This window comes from Lepidochelys kempii, chromosome 9 (genome assembly GCF_965140285.1).
Source record: "Lepidochelys kempii isolate rLepKem1 chromosome 9, rLepKem1.hap1, whole genome shotgun sequence".
Taxonomy (NCBI): Eukaryota; Metazoa; Chordata; order Testudines; family Cheloniidae; genus Lepidochelys; species Lepidochelys kempii.
In genome coordinates, this window is record NC_136388.1 from 62,855,960 (window position 1) to 62,873,877 (window position 17,918).

Consider the following 17,918-nt stretch of genomic DNA (forward strand, 5'->3'; position numbering starts at 1 on the left):
ATAGTGTCACACCTCTATATGGAGTCTAAGCCCTCTAAGGAACTCCCAAGGCAGAGCTGAACAGTAAAACCCTGTTGGAAATGGTGCCAGCCGTACTGCCTCTTACCACCCCTTTTCCCACCTACCTGCCATGCCTTATAAGAGAAGTCTGGGAGAACAAAAGCCTGCCCAAGTTTGCCTTTGGCATAAGACTGAGGCCCTGCTCACCTATGCATCAGCTGTCTCGTGGCATTTTCCTCAAGAGGCAGGGTGTTAACCCCAGTGTCCTGGCCTCATTCAAACACTGATAATTATATTTTTCCTCTTGAAATCCCCCCTGATGCTTTCAGTTGGCTATGGTATTCTTCACTTCCTGTCCTAAACTGTCAAACAGCTGCCGTGTTCCATACTGGGGTGGCTACATTTTGGAGACGGATGCAGTAGCCCCTCTCTATCTATCCCACACTGTGACAGGTAGTGCTTGAGGATCATTTGGGCTGGAATGTGCTGTAGATCATGTGAAGGCTTGTTTGAAATGAGGGCACCACTTTCAGTTATCATTTGTCCTCTTTCCTCCTCTTCCTTTTCCTTCCTCCTTGTCCAATGTCCTGCTTTGACAAAAGCCACAGCCCAGAAACTGAAAGCTGCCCTGAAAGGCTGAGATGCTCTTATTTGCTAGGGATGTTGTTTTAATACTCCAAGCCAAGGTCTTGGCCCTGGTCAATGGGAACTTTGCCACTGACTTCACTGGAACTAGGATTTGGCCCTTAAAAAATGTTACAGTAAAGGCAGCTGCATCCAGTTGCTAAACCTGAACCATTTCTAGCAAGTCAATCTTTGTATCTTTCCATAGACTCATTGAGCTTCCTCAGAGCGGGCCAAAGGTTGTAGCAGTTACCCTATAACAACGAGCTACTTGACCCCAGGCACCATGATTGTGTGATCCACGAGCCAGGCTGGGATCTCCGTCAAAACATCCTGCACTGTAAAACAGACGTGCATGATGCCCTGTCTCTGGAATTCCTAATCCACTCAGACCCGGGCAAAGGGCATCCTGTGGATTTCCTAACAAAGCGGCACTAAAAGCATTCCCCCTGCCCAGGGCTAAAAGAGAATCTCTGCTTTGTTCCTAAATGGCCCAGCAAGCTGGGAGAAATGTGCAAACCACAGGCGTGGAGGAAGCAGACTACAGCAGAGCAGCAGCTGTGGCCAGGGAGCTGACTCCTCGGAAACCTTCACCGCAGGCTTTCTGCTGGCTCAGGCGTTTTGTCCTGCATCGCTCCCCACTCCCTGCTTTTTCACTGGAGTTGACACCATTCCCTGTTAAGCAGGAAGAGAAAAGCCAGCTGCTCCAAAAGCTCAGGCCCCTCCCAGAGCTGTGAGCTGAGCCACGCACCCCGTGTTGCTGACACCTGAGAACGGGGCCTGTTCAGCATGTGCTCTATTGTAATTTTGTTCTTGTTTATTTTTAAATTCTTTTTTTTTGTTGTTTTTGGTTCACTGGAAAGGAAAGCAAGATGCTAGTTTAAACATTAAAGTGAAGAAGCTGCTTTGCTGCAATAAAACTAAATGTACACACACACACACACACACACACACACAAAAGTGCTCCCCAGTGGAAGCTCCCTCTGCAAAGTGCCAGGCAAAGTCACCCTCTGAGCCAGATTCTTCCCTGTGTCCAGCTTCTGCTGCATGCAGCAAAGGGGCAAAGCTGCCAGGCATCTACTTACAGCTCCCTTGCTCTCTGTCCAGCTGCAAGTTCAAGTTAGAGCATCCTTTGGGCTGCTGTAAGGTGTGCCAGTGGGCAGTAGTCCCTGCCTTTCTCCAGCCTGGATGGACAGGCCCCTGTGCCAGAGGCTGTGGAGAAGGGAGAGGCATGAGCTAACTCTGCTGGACCTATATCGGCTGGGGACCTCCCCATGCCGAGTTTGTTCCCAGCTAAGGGGCAGTCCCAATTCTCTTTCCACCACCTGAATGAAGCAAGTCAGAGAATCTGTTCCTCTCTGTCTGCAAACATCTCGGAGCCCTGAGATTCATTGTTCTTGTAGCCTGGGTATCTAGCAACTGCTTCTGCAAGTGCCAGCCAGTGCTGTTCCTTCGATGGTGTCACAGAGGGAATTGGCTACCACATCCTTCTCCCTCACAGGCTTCCTCTCCACCCTGCTATCCCAAGACATTTGTGAGACAGAGGCAGCTGTCCCAGGCCCTGGGTTTTCCACAGACAGATGGATGCAAAGACTGGAGGAATTGCTCACCAAGCAGGGGTCAGGTTGAGCCAGTCCAGGCTTGTATGTTATAGCAGCACTTTTCTCATAGCTGCTGTGGGCTGTGCAGAATTTAAGCTTTTACTAAAAGCAAACAAACACAAAACCACCCAAGTTTCCAGTCCTAATGGGGCTGAAGAAAACCTTGAGTGTGGACTGACATGGTGCCGTGTGACAGTTTGCAGCAGCTCAGCCCAAAGAGAGAGGGGTCCACCATATTCGTTAGGGAGGGATGAGACTTTGGTCAGTTGAATCCATTACTGGCTGGGCAAGCTCGTCCTTAGACAGCAGACACAGCAGTTAATTAACTGATCATCTCAGCTTCCCCTATCTGGGGCATCACTCACTCCTTTAACTCCATCCCCAATGCTGGCTTTTATCTTATTGCTATCTTATGCTGGTTATTAACTTTCAAGATTTGGATCTTTCTTAGGGGGTTCCAGTAAACATTATACATGTCGCCAAAATGCTCCCAGCATCGCATCATGCTTCTTCCTCCATCATTGCACTTTTGCTCTTGTCACAGGGAAGCTGCAGGGATTAATTTTTTTTTTTTAAACACCAAAGGTAACTGAATAATAGGCCCCGCTCCTGCAATCTGATCCTTGACCCCCTGTAGGCCATTGACTTCTGTACTCCGTGTAGGGGTGAGGCGCTGTCCAAATGGATCAGAGCCTAAGGTTACAAGGCCTGAACCTCAGCTGGTGGAAGTCCAGTAACCTGTACATTGGTACCAGTGTGCTGAGCTCTTCTGGAAATCTGGCCCCCTGTAGTGTCTGCAGCTCCATTCCAAATGTGAGGGTGGCCGGAGGCTGCATGCAGAGCTCTAAGGGTCGTCTGGCTGGCAGGCTTCACCTCGGCCCCTCCTGCAGTAGGAACGAAGAAAAGGGAACTCTATTGTCATACTGAATCATTTTTGGTTTTGAAACCTTGTGTCGAAACAGATGCTGAAAAAAGCAGAGAGGCCCAGCGCCCTGCCAGTCCTGAGACAGCCCTGGCTCAGGTACCATACGTGCATTGCAGACACCCAGACAGGGCAGCTGTGCTTCCCTGCCTCGCCTTCTGCCCTGGGCTTCTCCTTTGAGATCCTGATCCACAGCTGGCTCTGTCACAAGCCCAAACTCTACAAGGTGAAAGTAGGGGAAGGAGGGTCATGGGGCTAGAGCATGAGACTCGGAGTCAGGCAGTTGGGGTTCTGCTCTTCTGCTGACTCATTCTGTGACCTTGTGCAAGTCATGGCACCGCTCAGTGCCTCAGTTTCCCTGTCTGCAAAGTAGGGATGATGACCACACTGAGCTAATGGAAAATGCCCTCAGAGCCTGTGATGTAAGATTGCAGCTAAGTACTATGTAGCTAGAGGGAAGGAGTCAGGAGAATCCGCCTCACTTCATCTCTCTCTTTGGAATTGATGCCCAGTAGAATCTGATTCATGTGGTTGGATTGATTTTCCTGTTTATGTTACAAAAACTTTGAACAACAAAGGAAAAGACAAGGAAGAAAACAGACTGGTGGGTAATTCTAGTGGCTCCTGCTCTGCCAGTGGCTGCAGCATCCCCCTCTTCCTCTTCCTTCTCCTGTGTGAAATATTTTCCCCAACAGGAGAGCTTTAGAGAGAGACCCTCTACTCAACCCCCCGACTGTAGGGAGGGGGCATCTGGCGCTGCTGTCACTGAACCCAGCACGGCTTGCTCTGATGGGTTCTGGAGGGCTCGCAGCCTTTCATGGCTGGGGAGACAGGCACAGATATGCTATCTTTGAGATCAGTAAAGGAAGAAAGAGGGAAGGCCAAAGGGGTGGTGTTCAGATATCACCGAATAGAACAGAAGCGATCTTGAGAAAACATAGCAATTGAGCGTAGTGCATTATAACAACTAGAGGGAGCTGGTACGTAGGAAAATGGCAACTATGCTGTCTGACTAATTCCATCATTGGAGTTTAGTGGCAGGGACTGGGTTCTTTAAGGAGCCTGGATACCAGAGCAATAAACTTGGGCTGGTCAAAGATTTTCCACTGAAACTCTTTTTGGACAGAAAATTGGATTTCTGACTTCTAGTTTGCAGCTGATCTTTTTTTTGTCGTTGACAAAGTTTTCCATAGAGTTTCATCAACATTTTCTGAGCGGGGATTTTCTGACCAGCTCTAACCCTGACTAATGTCACCTTAGCAAGGGTGACTCAAGTAACAGGGCTCCTAGTGTTGATGCCAGACCCTGGCACCATACCTCCTGTGGTGGATTGCTTGTTTCTGAACCCCAGGCAGTACCATCACTCCCAAACATTCAAAACCATGAGTCAGGCCTCAAAAGTCATGAGATCAGCTTAAAAATCATAAGTTGTTTTTTAAAAAAAGTCAACTATGGGTTCTTTTAACTTGTGTTCTTGTTTCTGAGCTTTTTGGGTACACTTGGGTCATATTTTTCAAATGACCATAAGGGCCAGAAACTTCCTGAAAAATATAAAAGAGCAGAGGGCTTATCTACACTTGAAATGCTACAGCAGCACAGCTGTGCTTCAGTGTAGATACTCACTACAATGACAGGAGGGGTTCTCCCATTGGCATAGTTAATCTACCTCCCTGAGAGGTGGTAACTAGCTTGAGTTCTTCCGTCAATGTAACTTTTGAGTCTAGACCTGATCTGAGAAGCTCATACAGTCACATGACTCCAGCCGCTGGAACTTTAAGAAAAACACCAAATATTGTGAGGCTCACAATAAAATCATGACTTGGCAATTCTCGCTGTGTGTACCCACGCAGTCATGCCCAGCTCACTGCTGACAGTCAGCTTGTAGCAAATGTGCTCTCACTGCCTCACCCAGCACTGGTAAAAAAATTTTAAAAAATAAAAAATGGAGGTGGCTCATGTTCAAAGTACTGTTTGTACCATAGGTTTGAAACGGGGTGATTTTTCATTTCTTCCATATTGTTATTTTTAAATAGTTTTTTGACCATTTTGAATTTTTTCATTTTTTATTCTCCCTTTCTCGGGTTTTTCCTTTTCCCCCAGAGTAGAGGACAGAGGGAGGGAAAAGGGCAGAAAATGTGATGAAATTAATTTTAAAAATGACTTTTTTGCATTTGCCAGTTTAATTAGAAAAAAAATAGGAAATTTTGGAGGGGAAAAGCAAAATTTTTTAGTAAAAATTTCCAATTTTGCAAAAGGCCATTTTTCTACAACTGCAACAAAACAACATTTCATCTGAAGCCAGAGAGCAGTCCTGACAGGGAGGCAGATCTCTGACAAGGCTGTGAAATAATCTCCCAAGAAAAGGTGTGAAACCTCGTTGCTTGGGGCATTCGGAGGTAGAATGGACAATGCCTTGGAACAAGGCCCCATTAGGTCCTTCCCTTTATGCCCTCAGTGGAGGTGGTCTGAGGTAACACAGACCAATACACCATGTCCGTGTTTTCTACAGTTTGCAAACATTATGGTGCCTTTCCTACATAACACTCTGACCGTTTGCTCCTACCCCTTGTATCATGGGGGAAGCTCTGCTACATGAGAAAACGGGTTGGAAAGGAAGGGATAGGTGCAGCTTCCCAGGGAAGGAATTCCTGTGACATCTAAAGGCAGGAGTTAGAGTTCAGAGTCATATCCACCCTCAGCAGCATGTGCCGTACCCTGGGAATCCTTCTCCTGAAGACTCCACTGCGGCCCCACAGCTGCAGAAGGGTTGCTCCCTGCTCACCTGCCTGATATCCTCTTGGTGAATCTGACACTGATCCTGCATGCCATTCAACTCCCGGTTCCTTCTCAGGGCCTCCATGTCATGGGGGTTCCACTCAGAGGCATGGACAAAGGCAGTACAGACATGGACCAGGTACGACAATGTGAAATAGCCAATCCTTTAAAACAAAGGATGACGGCACAGTCCCACAGCAGCCCTGGCTGGCTGTTTCCTGCAGCCCTCAGTATGGGATCAAAGCTCTCCTGGATGAAATGAACTGACTGGAGACCTATAAGCCATGCCATGGTCAGCAAGAAGGCCCCACCCTGGAATAAGGGGGGGAAGTTCCACTGAGACATGCTGATAGCAGCTGCACAGGACCCCCTACTGGAAAGATGCTGCCAGCGGGCGACATTACTGGACGGAGAGTGAGAACGAAAGTATGAACACTGAGAATGAGCTGGACTCCTTGTGACTGATTCTAACAGCAGCAGAGGGCAGGGTGTGGCTGTTTGGGGCCAGGCTGATCCAGGTAAGGACCTGCAGGGAGTAGCAGGGAATTGGGGCTGCTGGAGGGGGATTCAAGGCAGGATATAGGTTGGCCAGGAGGAGTGGGGGCAAGGCAGTAGCAATGCATGGCCCAAGAGACTGGGAAGCAGCAATGCTTTGGGTCAGAGGAGGGGCCTATCTGGGGCAGTTGTTCCCAATCTATGTAAATTACATAGCTGATTAAGTTACCACAGAGGTTCGGTGTAGTTCTGAGCTTCCTGCCCCTCTTCTGGTGGCATGAGGATGAAGGGGCTCTCCTGAGGGATAAAAAGTCACAGTTTCCCAAGGAGAAATGATTGTGACTCACATGCTCTGCTCCCAGAGACCCAGCAAACTCATCACAAGAGACAGGCCTGAGTTTTATTCCCAAAGCTCTGAAGAGGGAGACAGGGATGGGCTTGGGGACCCTACAAGGAGGGCATCATTTCCCCCTTTTGAAGCAGGAAGTTTCATTTGCTCGTTTAATGCTGTCGGAATTTAGCCCTTTTAGGTCTGGGTGTTTTTCCAGCCAGCTGCTGGGGAAGCAACTAGCAAGCCCTGTGCAGATCAAAAGGAATCTTACTGTTTCTTGCAATCCTATCCTCCACTGAACCAGAGTGAAATGCTTTGCTCCATCAGTGCCCCTGGAGCCCCTGCCCTGGAACCCCTCAATAGTCAGGGCTGCAAGGTGGAGCAGAACTCACTGATCTCAGGCAGCCCTGTTATTGCTGAGCTGAGTCAGAAAGCTGCTGACAGTCCCAGCACGTGCTCCCCAGTGTAACAAGATCATAGGTGTGCTGTGGGGACAGCAAATCAGTTCCCCCCTTGCTTTCCTCAGCCTGGGTCCTTCCCAATCCCCCAGGGAGTGGAAATGGAGTTAAGGAAACGCCTACCCTGGCTCACAGACAGAATACGAAACGTGCACCAATATTTTCACTAAAACAAATAGGGAACCAGCAGCACTAAAAATCATTAAGAACATAAGAATGGCCATACTGGGTCAGACCAAAGGTCCATCTAGCCCAGTATCCTGTCTTCCGACAGTGGCCAATGCCAGGTGCCCCAGAGGGAATGAACAGAACAGGTAATCATCAAGTGATCCATCCCCTGTTGCCCATTCCCAGCTTCTGGCAAAAAGAGGCTAGGGACACCATCCCTGCCCATCCTGGCTCATAGCCATTGATGGACCCATCCTCCATGAACTTAGCTAGTTTAAACAAGCCCTGCCATCCTTCTAACAAAGGGATGGGAAGCTGTCCAGCCTCCCTGTAATTCCTGTACTGTACATGCCTTTGTGCCCTTCATTTATGCCAACATTGCCCTCTGGCGGTCAAAGTCCAGAGAAATAAGGGTCTTTAACCAGTATCCCTCCACCAGTTTTGGTTCACTGATATAGTATGTGACCCACTCCACCGATATCGACCCACTCATCTGAAGAATGAGATCAGATCTTCTCAAATGGTGGTTCCCAATCTTTTCAGGCAACTCAGCTTGTTTATTGGACCTCAGCTATTCCAGCCGATGCCTACTATCTCCCATCGGATTATGTTCATCCTAAACTCTCATTGGCCTTGAGACTACTCCAAACCCTCTCCCAATACCTGCTGCCACTAGCATGGCAGCCTCATACTGGAACACGGGACTGTCCTCCTCAATGCTAGCAAGATAAGGCAGGACCTGGAGAAGAGGAGGAAGATGCCTCCTTGGATCTCCGACCCTGCTCCAGCAGCTGGTCTCTGCTACTTTCTGTGCATGCGGATTCATATTTCCTTGTACTGAAGAACTCAACACTCTGGGTAGAGAACGTCATCATGGGCTTCCTTATCTGCCTGTGTGTCTTTGGTTCCTGCTGCTGAAAAGCATCAATTAGCTTCTCTTCCCAGCCCCCTGCTGCTCAGCTGTGGATGGAGAAGTCTTCTTCTGGTGCAGAGGTCAGGGTGAAAGGACGCCACTGCAAGTGGGAGGCAGAGGGACAATTGATGAAAATATACTGGCCCACTTCCATGTTGAAGCCCTTCTTGTGCACCTGTAGTTCTAATGCGTTTGATAGGTGCATGACAGCCTGTGGGAAAGGCACATCCGCCAATCATGACTATGTCCCACCCAGTTGCCACTAGAGCTACACCACTGCTTACATTGGCTGGAGTAGCTGAGTTCCCCCTGCCCCCAGCAGTGCTCCTTCCCCACGGCCAAAAGTGACTTCTGCTGGGAAAGGCTGGCACTGGAGTGGTGAGGAGCTCCCTACCCCATTCCTTTCAGTGACTCCTGCTGGGAAAGATCCCTACAGTGATCCTTTGTAACTAGGTGGTCTGCCCCTTTAAGGGCAAGGAGGTCTGAGGCCAGCCAGCCTTGTTCAGTTAGCACCACCCTGCTGTACCTGTACGGGGTGTTGGAGTTCAGAGGAAGAAAGCCCAGCAGCAGATGGGGGCCGGTTGGTGAAGAGGACTGGCAAGCTGCTCAGAGATGCAGTAAGAAGCCTGGCTTGGCCTAGAGAATGTGGGAAGGCTCTAACCTGCCAGAGGCCCTCGTAGGAAGGCGGGCTTGGCGGGTTGATTGGTGCATAGGAGCTGGTGGCTAGGCAGTAAAACAGGCTGCTGCTGGGGCCTGCCTGCAAGGAAAGGGGCTGAAGGTTGAACCCAGTAGAGCTACTGATTCTCTAGTTTTGGTACTGGTTTGTACTTGGACTAAGGAGCCTGGTTACCCTGCAAGGAATGAGAACATAAATGTGACCTGGATGGAGAGCCAACTCCCCTCCCCAGCCCATGGGAACCCTGCGGAAGAGGGTGAGGTGGAGAGATTACAATGCCAGCTTTTGCCCTTAGGGGTGCTCTGGTATGGTGAGTTGTGTACACCCCAGCCAGAGAGAAGCTGAGGGGGTAGCTGTGGGAAAATAGGGTTTTATTTCTTGATCTCCATAATGGAGTGGGGCAGACGAAAGCTACCCCCTCCAGGGGAAGCGGTTGTCCTGATGCCCCTCCTTACCTTTGTAACAATGATGCTCTGTTGAATGTGAGAACCGTTACACCTTCTCACAGACCTAGAGAAGGACTGGGGTCAGCCCCACTGCCAGGACTGTGCAGACAGAAGGGAATTATACAGTGTGAGGGCCTTCCTGCCGCAGGTGGGAGCTGAGTGGAGGTTTGGTGGTGGAGGGCACTGATGTTCCTCCAGAGAGATGCCCAGATCAAATGCTCCTGTGTAACATTTTGGGAAATGTATGATGGGACATGGCTCTATCCTGGTACAGGGTGACATGGCAGCACCAGCACTGATAGTAGTAGCTTGCGCTATAGAGAACTGTCCCACGCAGTTTGATTCAGGTTTTCCTATCACTCCCATCACCAGGGTATCTGTGCACCTTTTCAGCTGGAGCTCCCCATAAACTTGGCAGATGTTATTTAAGCCTTGCACCCCCTCCCCCTGTGCAGTAGGCAATTATTATTATCCCCATTTTACAGAAGGGGAAAACTGAGGCATACTGCTGCCATTTCTCACCTACTCCATCAGGCAGGGAACCAGCAAGGAAGAGGTGGGTTGGCCTCTGGGGTGGTGTGTTGATGAGCAGTGCCTGGAAAATTGAGCAGGGCTGAGACAGGCAGTTGTGGGGAGGCTGGGAATGGGTCCTGTGTGGCTTACTTGGCACAGTGAGGGTGAGAGAAATTAATCTCTCAGGACTCCGACAGGGCGTGTTCGCTGATCTTATAGGGTTTGTCTTTCTTGGTAGGACAGAGAGAGAGCCACAAAACAAGTACAGCATAGACAGCGATGGTGCAAGCTCCCCCATACTGCCCTGGTAGCCCCCCTGACCAGGAAGAACCACTTCTGTGGGGGGGAGGAAGTGAACCCCCATGGCCAATTCAGTCCTTGATCTCAGCTGAATCTACTTATGAGGGTCCCAGTTAGTGGTTTTGGTGATGCCACCTTTGGGAACTGGACTGAGACCACAAAACTCCTTATATGAAGGACAGCAACAGCCATCAATAACTGTCAGTCCCTAAGGGCTAGAATTTCAACCAGTGCCCTAGATGTGAACAGGTCTGTACCCCCTCAGAATTCCCTGAGCCCCAAGCCATCTAATCACCCAGACGTGGAGTGGTAGATCTGTTATCACTGGACCTATTTTATTTCCTGGCTTCAGTCACTCTTGCAAGGTGCTGTCACTCAGGGTTAGTCTACACTGGCAATGCTAAAAAAAACCCGCCTCCACGAGAGGCATAGCTACCAGCGCTGGGAGTGCGGTTCCCAGCGCTGGTGCCCAGCTTACACGGGTGCTTTACAGCGCTGAAACTTGCTGTGCTCAGGGGTGTGTTTTTTCACACCCCTGAGCGAGAAAGTTACAGCGCTGTAAATTATCAGTGTAGACAAGCCCTGAGTTCTGATCCAAGCTGGTGCCTCGGCTTTCATTTAATCAGTGTGCCAATGTAGTTTAGTCTCCCCAGGTCAGTGTCTGGATTCTAGTGTATTTACCATAAGGCGATAGTTGGTTTTGTAAATTATCTTTGTCTGTTTCCTTATCTGGGTGGGACATGAGGCTGCAGGGGCCTCTTGGGCTACATCTATGCGGGTGGAGGGGGAGAACCCACCCTCAGCAGCATATCTCAGAGCCCAGATGAGCTGAATTGGGTTCAGGCTGCAGGGCTAAAAAATAGCAGGGTAGATGTTCAGGTTCAGACTGGAGCCTGGGCTCTGAAATCCACCTCTCCTGCCAAGTTCTGGTGCCCAGGAGTCTCCGTCCAGACGGAGCCAGGGGTCTTTTTTAGCTGTGTAGACGTACCCTTAGAGTGAGCGCTCAGAATGCTGGGTTTGTATGTTTCATCCATTCCTGTGGGTGGCTCCTTAGTGTGTAGATATGGGATCTGATTGGTCACCTCATGAAAGAAAAACTAAAGCGACAGCCAGACAGTAACAGGCTGAATAACCAAAGGACTATACCGCAGAGTCTGTCGTACAGAATTCCTATCCAAAACCCCTTTTGCTTATGGACAGCATGACGCCAACTTCCTCTATGAGCTTCAAATGATTCATTCTAAGCAGAGTGCACAGGTTGATGCTCTGAGATGGTCCTGAAGACAGTGTTAATATGTGAAATGGTGGGTGAAGGGGGACCTGCCTTTAATTAGGGAGCAAGAAACAATGGAACTGCAGAATGGGAACTCAAAAATAGAGTCCTAGAAAAAGGTGAGACAAAGAAAGGAACCTGGTTCTGGTGATTGAGCGAGATCTGCTTCCCTTACAGAAATGACTCTTAAGATCACAATTAACCCAGACAATTGAATTCAAATAAAGAAATAATAATCATATAGATGGTGTCACAGGCGTGTGCATGGTGCTTTATACATAAGAACAGCCATACTGAGTCAGACCAACGGTCCATCTAGTCCAATATCCTCCACCAGTATAAGTTAGAGTAGGTCCCCCGTGGCTCTAACTTATGCCAGTAGCCTGATGGCCCGAAAGGCTTTTATGTCAACGGAGGATCAACGTAGCAGGACTGTGCTTGGCAGGTCCTCTCCGCTGCTCTGGTACACCCTCACCCTCTCTCCTTCTCTGGAAATGGGGGGCTGGCTGGTCCAGGAGCTGGCTCTAACATCTCAATCCACCTTACACCAGTGGAGAGCTCCCCACTGCAATTGGAATTCCCCACCTGTCAGCCATAGCCTCAATCCATTCCCTTCTGAAGGATTTCTTCCTCTAGGCTTGTGTGTGTTTTTGGAGGATCACAAAAAAGGAAATCAGTTACCTGAAGAAGGTAATAGCGAGATGTTATCCTCTGCTCTGCCCCCTTCATGTTTTCTCTGTGCAAAAAAAAATATGCTCATGCTCCCCTGTCTTACTAACAGGGTTAAAATGCACAATGGAGAGAAACAGACTCTGGGGCAGTTTGAAGGCTCAGCATCAGGCTACCCCAGTACCTGGGCCGTGATCCGCACTGTTAGGCAAGAGGTCAGAATTTGATTTCCACACCCAGCCTCTTGTTCCCTGGGACAGCAGAGCTGAGCATGCTGCAGAGGACGGGTGAGCAGCCCACTGAGGAAAGGCACATCACCTGCTGCTCTGCAATGCCCCATGGGCAGACTAAGGGCTGAATTGCGGTGCTCCAGATGGAAGGCCTGCACGGTGCCTGTGGTCAGAACAGAGACGATGATACGTGGGGAACACCTCGCTGGTCAGAGGGGAAGCACCATATGAATGGTGACTCACAGCAAGAGGAAACTCCTGGGAAACCTCAGAGCTGCTCTGGCTTTTCTCCAGCTGTGGGAGCCAGTCCTGTAGGAGCTGTTTGCAGATGAGTGCAGTCCCTGCCTCAGCTCAGCTAAATGGCTGCAAATGCAGGAAAACAGTGAGACTGGAGAACTCAGGAGATTCCTTCGTAACTGGATTTTGAAGTGGGAGGTCAAATTCTGCCTGCTGGCAGACAGCCATTACCAACAGATGGCTGCTGGGTGACCTGTGGGAATTGGTGGCTTCCTTTCCACTTCTAGAAGTAGCTGCACTAGATCAGGGCTGGGGTGGGGGAACACAGGAAGAGAATGGGGCAAATCTCCATGGTCACTCTCCATGCTGAACTTGTCTGCAATACAATCAGGGTGTCACTGACTAAAGCTGTTAATAGTTGTAAACTCACTTAACTAAGAAAGTAAGTGACTCTGATCATTGCATTGTCCCTACAGCACTAGGGAGATCTGTGGTGGAGCCGGGCTCTGAATGTCCCTCAGACAAGAGGCTGCGTGTGCATCTTCGTTCAGTGAGGAGAAACCATTCTCCACAAGATAGGACACTCACTAGTTGTTCCAGACCCGGAGATTCCTCCTCCCCCAACCTGGACTGAGTAGGAGAGCTAGCAGTTAATAGCCTGTGCACCTGGACGACACTAAACTATCATTGAGATCACGCAGTGGAGCTCAGCACCTTCCCCGTGGGACTGGGTGTCCTAAAAGAAATAAGTCTTCATGCACTGAGCTCTGTCAGCCAGCCGGTACAGAGTATTTATCAACAGGTGCCTGGCTGGCACCTCATCAGAGGAAAATCCCACTAGTGAGGTTAGCTACCTGGATGAAAAGGAGATCGTTGGGAGCAATTTTCAGGTTTGTTTGATCTTTTCTCCTCTAGCATATAAGAGTCTGAGTTTACATCTGGATGTAACAGTGACTAAGTCCCATTGCTAAAGGAAGCACCTTCCTGGTGGCTAACCAGAGACCTGGCTGAAGAAGTGGGAAGAGAGGGAAAACCTGAAAGGAACTTTCCCAAGATGCTGTGATTCTAACACCAGGGCTAGAGGAGAAAGTGCTCTGACAGTTTATATGGCCTTCTGAAGCTACCAGGCCTCTCAATGCAACACCAACCAGGATCAGGCTTTTATCCAGTAGAGAAGACAGACCCTGGGGCCTGTTTCTACATCTCTCTTTATGTGCTCCACTCACCTTCTGCTGCTTGGTAGCAAACTGCTTGATCACTGCATACACCAGTATTACTCCAAGTGTCCTCATCAGGATAGACCAGGGGTCTCAAGCACATGGGCCGCATGTGGCCCGTGGGGTTATTTTCTGCAGCCCACCAGCTCCCCACAGCCCCCACAGCGTTTACCTAGAGCGGCTCCGGGCCCGGTGCACACCTAGAGCGGCTCCGGGCCGGGAAGCAGCCAGAACCTGTGGGGGGGGGGGAGACGACAAGGATCTGTGTGTTGCCCTGGCCACGCCTCCAGGCACCACCCCCAAAGCTCCCATTGGCCACGGTTCCCTGTTCCCAGCCAATGGAAGCTGTGGGGGGCAGTGCCTGGAGGCATGGCCAGGGCAACACACAGACCCCTGGGCTGTGCCCTGCCCCCCTCCCAGGTTCCAGCCGCTTACTGGAGCAGGGCGGGGGCAGGGCAGGCAGGCGGGGAGCCTGCCCTGCCCCTGGTGTGTGCTGGGCCAGAGCCCACCCCCTGCACCGCTCCTGCAGCCGAACCCCCTGCTGCATCCCACACCCCTCCTGCACCCCGACCCCCTGCCCTGAGCCCCCTGCACCCCTCCTGCACCCTCTGGGGGCAGGAAGGGGGCCGAGTTGGGGTGAGGATTTTGGGGAAGGGATTGGAATGGGGCAGGGAAGAGGTGGGGTAGGGGCGGGGCCTCATGGAAGGGGTGGAGTGGGGGCAGGGCCGGGGCAGTGGAGGGGTCAGTGTTGCAGCCCTCAGGCCAATGTACTAGTCCTCATGTGGCCCTGGTGGTCATTTGAGTTTGAGACCCCTGGGATACACTCTTGACGGCCACTGGCTGAAAAAAAAAAAATTCCTACAGGCCTGAGTCAAACAGGAGTAAAGCGGTTATAAATGTGGCTTCTGCCCCCATTGGCAAAAGTTAGTGAAAGGAGCAAGAGTCCAGTCTGGGCTAACACAGGGCAAGTTTTCTTACTCTTCAATATAATATTTTATAGCCTGGTCGAGATTGAAGGGAAAACTTGATGGGAATTCTGCACTCCCAAATAATAGAAATTAAAACACATTTCCCATTTAAAACAAGCAGTTACAAATGGGACAACAGAAATGGTGATTTTAAAGTGGATCAGATCACAGTACACCAGAGGATCAGCTCCGTGAATTTAAGGGACGATAACATTGGTTTAGTGGACGTCACTATTTTTGCAAATCACAAAACTACATTGAGTTTCACCAACCCTCACATGCCACCAGGTTCCCCCCACAGCTGATTCTGACAGAGGGGTGTGATGCCGTCCTGCTAGTCTCAAGGAACGCTGCATGGCTCTGCCAATGCTCGCTCTGTCACACAGCTTAGGGCCAGTCCTGCAGACCCTTTCACCTACTGAATTTCAGTGAAGTCAACAGGAATTTGGCATGTGGGGAAGTGAAGCCTGGTGTAGTCATTGCTGGTAATAAGAGAGATGGATAGATCATTATGGCATGGGGGAAGTGACCTGGTTTCTGTGCCAGATAGCACCACAGTATATGGACACCAGTTCATAAGATGCACAGGCCCAAATCCTCAGAGGTATTTAGGCACTTATGTTCCATTGAAATCAATGGAAGGTAGGAGCCTAAATACCTTCGAGACGCTGGGCCATGCCCTTTTATTATATACCTCCATCTTGCATGGTGTGCAGGGAGAAAGGATGGTTGTGCAGGTACTGCACTAGTCTGGGACTCAAGGGGCCTCAGTCAAGTTCCCAGCTCTGCTACTGCCGTGACTTTGGGCAAGTCATGCAGGCTGGGGATGGCAGGGGAGCCTCGAGGAGGTGATAGAATTCAAGGCCACAAGGGACAGCCATATCAGCCTCCTCTATAGCGCAGGCCACCAACAGCACCCACACACTGAACCCAGCAACTGAAATGAGACCAAAGTATGGCAGCCCACAGGAGACTAGACTATAATGTGCCACAGAGAGAGAGGGACCAAGGTCTCCGAGGCCCCTACAATGGCAGGGAATTGATTACGTGAGATATACTCAGATAATCCCAGCAAGCAACGCTCACCCCATGCTGCAGAGGAAGATGAACTCTGCCTTCTCCAACGTCACTGCCAATTTGTCCTGGGGAGAAATTCCTTCCTGACTCACTCTGATCAGTTCGACCCTGAGCATGTGTCAAATATAAAGGGAAGGCTAACCACCTTTAAATCCCTCCTGGCCAGAGGAAAAAACCCTTTCACCTGTAAAGGGTTAAGAAGCTAGGATAACCTCACTGGCACCTGACCAAAATGACCAATGAGACAAGTTACTTTCAAAGCTGGAGGAGGGAGAAACAAAGGGTTCTCTCTGTCTGTGTGTTGCTTTTGCCTGGACCAGAGCAGGAATGCAGGTCAGAACTCCTGCAAAGGGCTAATAAGCAATCTAGTTAGATATGTGTTAGATTCGGTTTTGTTTAAATGGCTGATAAAATAAGTTGTGCTGAATGCAATGTATATTCCTGTTTTTGTGTCTTTTTGTAACTTAAGGTTTTGCCTAGAGGGATTCTCTATGTTTTGAATCTGATTACCCTGTACGGTATTTATCATCCTGATTTTACAGAGGTGATTCTTTTACTTTTTCTTCAATTAAAATTCTTCTTTTAAGAACCTGATTGCTTTTTCATTGTTCTTAAGATCCAAGGGTTTGGGTCTGTGTTCACCTATGCAAATTGGTGAGGATTTTTATCAAGCCTTCCCCAGGAAAGGGGGGTGTAGGGTTTGGGAGGAAAGACATTTTCAAGTGGGCTCTTTCCCTGTTATATATTTGTTAGGCACTTGTTGGTGGCAGCAATAAAGTCCAGGGGCAAAAGGTAAAATAGTTTGTACCTTGGGGAAGCTTTAACCTAAGCTGGTAAAAATAAGCTTAGGGGGTTTTTCATACAGGTCCCCACATCTGTACCCTAGAGTTCAGAGTGGGGAACGAACCTTGACAGCATGTGAGCCAGAACCAGTCAGACAAGCACCTTAGAGAAAGAAAATGCTTGTGCCCCTTCAGAGCCCTAGGACATTAGATGGGGAGGGCTATCTCCAAGGGTGGCCATTTTTGATGCTTCAGAGGGAGAGGACCCCCAAAAAATAAAATAAAAAAATCCACCAACAACCATCACAACCCAGAACACACTGAGGAGGGAGGGGAAAGAATCCCTTCCTGACCCTGGCTGCAGGTGCCTGTCTGAAGCCCTGAAGGATGACACTTCAGAAAAATTAGACATGAACCAGAAGGGACTCTCAGGGCTGCTGAGCCCTGCATCCTACCATGACAGGCACCCCTGTCAGACAATCCCACTCAAATTTATCCAGCTATATCTCAAAACTAATTAAGCTGGTTGCTCCCACAACTCCTGTTGGGAGGCTGTTTCAAAACCTCTCACTTCAGATGATTAGAAGTTTTTTTAAATTTCCATATGCCCATTTGTTCTTGTTCCTTTAGCTTATGAAGCCTTTCATCCATCCTGGCATTTACCCCCTGATGTATTTATAGAGGGCTTTCTATAAATACATCAGGGGGTAAACACTAGAGCAACTTAAGCCTTCGTTTTGGTAGGCTAAACAAGCCAAGCCCTCTATTACCCGGATCATCCTAGTAGCCCTTCTCTGCACCTGGACAAAGGCAGCTGAGATCCTTGGAGGTATTAGGTGAGGCATTTCCAGAAGTGTTAGTGCTATTGTACAAGGTACTGATAAGACCTCAGTTGCAATACTGTGTACAGTGCTGTTCACTATGTCCAAAAAAGAGGAATTCAAACTGGAAAAAGAGATGGTGTGTACAGACAGCTATCTATAAATACACTGGGGGTGTGGGGCGAGTGGGGGGACAGTAAATGCCAGCGAGGATAAAGGACTCTTTAAGCTAGAGGACAATATTAAGCTAAGGGACACCCAATGAAGTCTGGTCAAAGTGTTATAAACTCCCCCATTTGACCTGAAATATCAGTTTGAAGTTTATCTAGAGAATGCTCCATTGGGGATCTCCACTGGGTACGAGATGGGAATTTATGGTCTCATGACTCTCCCTGCCCACCACATCCTTTCCTTAATTTTTT

At 49.4% G+C, this 17,918-nt stretch overlaps 1 long non-coding RNA gene across 1 annotated transcript; it reads right to left on the reverse strand.

Annotated features, from left to right (window-relative positions):
* Positions 1-591: 591 nt before the first annotated feature.
* LOC140917579 (uncharacterized) lies at positions 592-14,085 on the reverse strand. Its single transcript, XR_012160905.2, has 2 exons — positions 13,858-14,085; positions 592-3,109 (listed from the first exon to the last, which is right to left on the reverse strand). It is a non-coding gene; the product is annotated as an uncharacterized LOC140917579 (long non-coding RNA).
* Between the last annotated feature and the right edge of the window lie 3,833 nt (positions 14,086-17,918).